General features: G+C 47.2%; 1 long non-coding RNA gene across 2 annotated transcripts; it reads left to right on the top strand.

Annotated features, from left to right (window-relative positions):
• Nucleotides 1-22: 22 nt before the first annotated feature.
• LOC112818948 (uncharacterized) lies at nt 23-6,297 on the top strand. Of its 2 annotated transcripts, none has more exons than XR_012377502.1 (3): nt 23-204; nt 1,042-1,173; nt 5,738-6,297. It is a non-coding gene; the product is annotated as an uncharacterized lncRNA (long non-coding RNA). The 2 variants fall into 2 exon arrangements; XR_003206721.2 differs by having other exon boundaries at nt 5,716-6,297.
• Nucleotides 6,298-6,757: the final 460 nt, after the last annotated feature.

Raw genomic sequence — 6,757 nt, 5'->3', positions numbered from 1 at the left:
CACCACCATCTCCTCCAGAAAGTCTTCCCTGCTTCTCCCAACCTGGTCTGCTGTGGACCTCTTCTCACTGTGTGCTAAGCTCCATCATCCAGTCATAAGGATCTCCTCCTCTATGGTGATTGCCCAAGGTCAGGAGCTCCTTATGACCTCAGCACTTAGCACCATGCCTACGACCATGTGATGTTCCATAAACGTTCAATGAAGGTAAGAACCAACATAGTCATGGAGGTGTGGGGGCCCCATCTCTTACTTCAGTCAAGCACCTCCAGAAGCCAGTGGTGCCAGGACAGGGTCGAGAAGGGCAGACCAGCCTGGGCCCCTCTCCTCTGGGAAGGAAGAGGGGAGTCCACTCACCCTAGCTCTCTGGGTTGTCTGCTGCCTGTGACTCAGCTTGGGCCAAGGGACAGGGAAGATTCCAAAGCCCAAGAGGGTCCTTCCCCCATCTCTCCACACAGAGAACTGTCTGGGGCAAACGCCGGGCCAGATGCAGGAGCTGGCTTCCCTCCCTTCTCCACATTGACTGTATCGCATGGGAAAGCCTGAGGTCAGAGTTGCAGGGACATTGTGTACAGTGCTAGCCTCTTGCCCTGCTGCCACGATGCCATGGGCAGTGTGGATGGACAAATACAGGGGGCTGGTCGGATCACAACCGGTCTCGGTGTGCTTGTTTATTTGAGCAAGCTGACACTTTAATCTCAGGACCTAGAAGGGCTGAGCCGAAGCAGCTGGGAGAAGGCTCGTGTCCAACACCTATAGGTCATGGGGGAGGAGATGGGCCTGGTCTCTCTGACTCATGGGGTAGGGACTTAGGTCAAGGGAATGTATCACCTTTACTTATATACACCCAGAGTTGACTTAGATCTGTGTTTTAAAGTGTCAGAGTGTGAGGAAAGAGAAGGTAGGAAGGACAGAGCTAGAGGGCGCTGGGCCAGGGGCCAGGGGTGAGTTGCCTGAATGCCTCTGGGGCTCCCAGCCAGTGATCCTGGGGCCTTCCCTCCCCAGGCTCAGAGCCTTATGGATGTTGCTGGCCTCTCTTTGCAGGGAGCCCGGAAGGGCAAAAGGAAGGGAACGTCAAGTGGGCTGTCCAAGTTGCATGAAGATCTGTGAGCATTCCTCCGCTCAGCCCCCCACCCCCATTTGACATCTGGCTGGGGACGCTCACAGACCCACAAGGTAGGCTTTCCACAAGGACCGGACCCCATCACTGAGCTGCAGCTCCATCTTGCTCTTCCTTTCTGCAACCTAATGCGCCATACATCCATGGATGTGTCCCCGAGCTCCCTCTCCCTGAATGGGTCAAGAAGAGAACAGGGAGGCCAAACTGTCCCCAAGGCTGGGGCCCGTCCATGTCATGAAGCAGCATTAATAAGAATCACAAGATGTCCTGGGATGAAGGTCATTCATGTGCAGAAAGCCATTCACAGGGGCCCTAATCCTGTCCCCAAACACCTGGGAGATTGACCCTGGGGAGGGAAGCACATGATGATCCAAGTCGGCCTGCCCCCATTTCACAGAAGAGAAACTGAGTGACAAAGCATTGAAAGAACAAACGTGGGAGCAGAGTTGGAAGAAAGAAACAGGCCCTGGAATCTTCCTAGTTTCCCTCCTCCCAAGGGGCAGCTTATGACTACAGTGTCACCCCCTTGCCTAACAGTGGCCTAGGGAAAGAAACTGAAACCTACAAAGGGTGTGGTTTTGATGGCCACAATGCCACGCAGCATCGGTACCATGATGCCCAAGACTTGGGGTCTTCCACGTGAGTCCAGGAAGCAGGGACCAGCACACAGTGTGTACCCAGACATTTCAGAACCCTTGGCTAGGCCATGTCAGAGTCACCAGAGGGACTGCCTTGACAGACCTGGCAGCTGATTTTGCAGCAAAGAGTGACTCACAGCCATGGAGGTGAGACGGGGAGAAGCAGCAAGGCTGCTTCTTCAAAGCCCAGGGAAGCTCTGGGAGGGGGCACCCCCCCTCCCCAGGCCTGGAAGGCTCCCCTTCAAGGGAGATCATGGCTTCCCAGGGAAGTCTCCCCCCCGCCTCACTGGGCCACTTCCACCGTGAAGCCCAAAGCCACGCTTGGGGCCATGAGGTCATGAAAGGGAGGCGATGCCACTGAGAAGTGCCCACCCATTCAGGAGACAGAGCAGTCTCTCTCATCTCCTCTGACAGTGACCTGCCTGGGGTCACGTCCTTCCTTTGTCAGGGAGAGGAATTTTGACAGGACAATCATCTTTGCCCTCTCAGCAGTGCCCTCTCAGAAGAGTCCTCTGACTGCCCACCCTTCCATCAGGCGTCCCTACAAGACAAAGATCAAGTAGATGTAGCAGTGCAATTGGTGGGTGTCGTTCAGCTGCCAGGACTCTGATGGGAAGCCAAAGCAAGTCAGAGTTAGGGCACAGGATTCCTCAGAAAGATCGCTATCCCTGATAGAGGCCAGGAAGTTTGGGAGGTCAGGTGGAGAGACGCGGGCTGCTCTGGTGAGCTCTGCCCTCAAGCTGTCCCCTGCAACTGTGTGCAATCTACAAATCAACATCACCTGATGGAGGTTCTGCCCGTTCTGGGCCAGGAGGTTCTGCCCGTTCTGGGCCAGGCTCTGAGCACATCCGTGAGGGCAAGTCTTGATTACAATATTTGTTCCTCAGAGGGGAGCCAGAAAAGTCATAGGCTAGCAGCAACTCAGCTAGGAAACTTATAAGACCCACACACTGAAGCACCAGGCTTATAGGGCAAGAGGAGAGCAACAGGAAGGAAGGGAGGGAGGGGGGAAGGGAGGAAGGAAGGAAGGAAGGGAGGAAGGAAGGAAGGAAAGAAGGAAGGAAGGAAGGAAGGAAGGAACGGAGGGAGGGAGGGAGGGGGGGAGGGAGGGAGGGAGGGAGGGGGGGAGGGACCTTTGGGTTCCTGTTGAGCAAAGGTGATGCCCAGAATCTGCAAAGTTCCTGCTTTTAGTAGAACTATTACTTGAAATCCCCTTATCCTTTTCCCCCCTGCACCTGAGCTTCTGTGTTTATTTTGTTAATTATCTCTCCCACTGGAATGTAGGCTCCATGAGGGCAAGAACATGGAGCTAACTCACCAGGGATACCAGCTTCCAGAACAGTGCCTGCCTGTTTAGTAGGGGCTCGATAGATATGTATTGTATTTTGAATGAATGGATGAAGCAAGCAACTTCTAGGACTCCCTTTCCTGGCTACATACTCTGGTTCCCAACCCTTCCTAGCCGGGTTGAGGTAAATTCACCATACACTGAAACGTGCACCTCATAGGCGTTCAGTTTGATGATCTTGAACAATTGTATCTATTCAGATAACTGCCACCCAAAGCAGGATATGGAATGTGTCTATGACCAAAGTCTTCCCTCTGGCCCATTTCCAGATCAAGGCCCCTTATCCTGAGCAACCACATTCTGACTTCTCTCCCTGGAGATTAGTTTTTCCTGCCACCAGATTTCATACAAAGGGAACGAGCCATTATGCCCTTTCAGCGGCTAGCTTCTTTGCTGTGCATGTTTTTGAGACTCATCCATGTTGTTGCATGTCTCTGCTGTCCATTCTCTTCCATTCGGAGTGTCTGTGCTTGATGAATAGCCCATCAGTTGCTTATCTGGTTTCCTATGGGCAAGCTTTGGGGATGTTTCCCCTTTGGGGCAATAAGGAATGAAGCTGCAATGGATTTTCTTGTACAAGTCTTCTTGTGGACGTGGGTTTTCATTTCACTTGAGGAAATTCCTAGGAGTGGAATTAATGATTCTCAGGATAGACGAATGTTCAACATTACAAAAAAGTTGCCAACCTATTTTCCCAAGTGGTTGTGACATCTCATGCTTCCACCAGCAATGGATGAGCGTTTTAGTTCTTTCACGTGCTCACCACCATTTACTGTTCTCAGTCTTTTAAATTCACTCATTCCAGTGAGTATGCAGCGTTACTCACTGTAGCTTTTTTTCAGACATACTCTTATTGAGATATAATTTACATACCCTCCCGTTTACCCACGTAAGTTGTACAACTGGTGGCTTTAACTATAGTCACAATGTGGTGCATCCATCAGCACCATCACTTTCAGAACACTTTCATTACCCCAGGAAGGGTAATGTACTCCTTAGCCTTCAACCCCCTTCTTCAATCTCCCTCCTAACTCCCTCCAAGCCTTAGGCCACCCTTAATCTACTCCATTTTTATAGATTTCCCCATCCCGGACATTTCCTGTAAATGGGATAAGAAAGTGTGTGGTCTTTTGTGATAGGTTTCTCTCACTTAGCATTGTATTTTTGAGGTTCATGTACATTGTGGCTTGTACCAGCACTTCATCATCATTATTATTATTGCTGAATAAGAGTCATTTGTAAAAACATACCACATCTTATTTATCCATTACTCATTCGATGGACATTTGTGTTGTCTCCACTTTTTTTATTATGAATACTGCTGGATGAATATTTGTGTACAAGTTTCTGTGGAGACATATGTTTTCATTTCTCTTGGGTATATACCTGAGTGGAACTGCTGGATCAGATAGTGACTCCAGGTTTAGCCTTTGAGGAGCTGCCAAAATGTTTTCAAGAGTGACTGTACCACCATTGCACTACCGGCTATTTACCCCAAAGATACAAATGTAGTGAGCCGAAGGGGCACCTGCACCCTAACGTTTATAGCAGCAATGGTCCAGAATAGCCAAACTAGGGAAAGAGCCCAGATGTCCATCGACAGATGAATGGCTAAGGATGTGGTGTATAGATATATACAATGGAATATTATGCAGCCACCAAAAATGCAATCCTGCCATTTGCAACGACGTGGATGGAACTAGAGGGTATTGATTATGCTAAGCAAAATAAGTCAATCAGAGAAAGACAATTATCGTGTTATCTCACTCATATGTGGAATTTGAGAAACAAGGCAGAGGATCATAGGGGAAGAGAAGAGAAACTGAACCAAGATGGAACCAGGGAGGGAGACAAACCATAAGAGACTCTTAATCTCAGGAAACAAACTGAGGGTTGCTGGAGTGGAGGAGGGTGGGAGGGATGGGCTGGCTGGGTGATGGACACTGGGGACGGTATGTGCTATGGTGAGTGCTGTGTATTGTGTAAGACTGATGAATCACAAACCTGTACCCTGAAACAAATAATACATAAAAAAGAAGAGTGGCTGTATCATTTCACAATCTTACCAGCAGTGTATGAGGATTCCAGTTTCCCCACATCTTTGCCAACACTTGTACTGTCTTTTTAAAGAAGACACCCTAAGTATAAAGTATCTCATGATGGCTTTGACTTGCATTTCCCTGATGAGGATAATGAGATTGAGCATCTGTTCCTGTGCTTATAGACCATTTGTGAGTCTTCATTGGAGAAGTGTCTATTCAATTTTTACTTGGGTCATTTGTCTTTTTATTATGGAGTTGCAAGAGTTCTTTGTATGTTCTACGCAGAAGTCCCTTACCAGGTATGATAGGCAAACATTTTCTCCCATTCCGTGGGCTGTCTTTTCTTTTACGTGATAATATCCTCCGAAGCACAAAAGTTCTTAATCTTGACAAAGTCCAAATTATCTATTTTTTCTTTTTCCTTAGGTGTAATAACTGAGACTAGTGATGTTGAACAATTTTGATGTGCTCATTGATTCATTTTTGTATCTTCTTTTGTGAAGTGTCTATTCAAATCTTCTGCCACTTTTCTTATTGAGTTGTTTATCTTCCCTTTTTTTTTTTTTAAAGATTTTATTTATTTATTTGACAGAGACACAGCAAGAGAGGGAACACAAGCCGGGGAAAAGGGAGAGGGAGAAGCAGGCTTCCCGCGGAGCAGGGAGCCCATGCGGGGCTTGATCCCAGGACCCTGGGATCATGACCTGAGCTGAAGGCAGACGCTTAACGACTGAGCCACCCAGGAGCCCATGAGTTGTTTGTCTTCTTATGTGCTGTGATATATGTCCCCATTCTCTGGCTTATCTATTTGTTTTCTTAATATTTTTTTGATACCAGAAAATTTTAACTTTCATGCAGTCTAATTTATCCATTTTTTCCCCTATGATTATTGCTTTCTGTGTTCTGTCCAAAAAATCTTTTTTACCAGAGGGTCACAGAGATAGTGCCTTGTGGCCTTATATACAAACTTTATGGTTGTGAGTTTTGCATTTAGCACTATGATCAAATTAATTTTTGTGTAAAGTGAGTTGAGGTTGAGGTTCATTTATTCTGTACGGATATACAGTTGTTGCAGCAATATTTGTTAAAGAGACTTTCCCTCCCATGTTGTATTGACCTGGGAACTTGGTTAAAAAAATAAATAAATAAACAGTTAACCATATATGTATATTTCTGAAATTTCTAGTTCATTTCATCGACCTACTTGTCTCTACCACACTCTCTTTACTACTGTAGCTTTATGGTCAGTCCTGAAATAAAATAGTTTCATTCCTCCAGCTTTGTTCCTTTTCAAGATTGTTTTTGCCGTTCTAGGCAGTTTGCATTTCCACTTGGGTTTTAGAATCAGCTAACCTATTTCTTTTTTTAAGATTTTATTTATTTATTTGATGGAGAGAGAGACAGCGAGAGAGGGAACACAAGCAGGGGGAGTGGTAGAGAGAGAAGTAGGCTTCCCGCCGAGCAGGGAGTCCGATGCAGGGCTCGACCCCAGGACCCTGGGATCATGACCTGAGCGGAAGGCAGATGCTTAATGGCTGAGCCACCCAGGCGCCCCCTATTTCTTTAAAACAAAACAAAACAAAACAAAACAAAACAAAACAAAACAAAACAA

The sequence above is a fragment of the Callorhinus ursinus genome, unplaced genomic scaffold (genome assembly GCF_003265705.2).
Source record: "Callorhinus ursinus isolate GAN/ISIS: 27379988/994484 unplaced genomic scaffold, GSC_fseal_2.0 scaffold2812, whole genome shotgun sequence".
NCBI lineage: Eukaryota > Metazoa > Chordata > Mammalia > Carnivora > Otariidae > Callorhinus > Callorhinus ursinus.
Note: the sequence above shows the minus strand (reverse complement) of the source record. Positions and strands in the feature narration are given on the sequence as shown.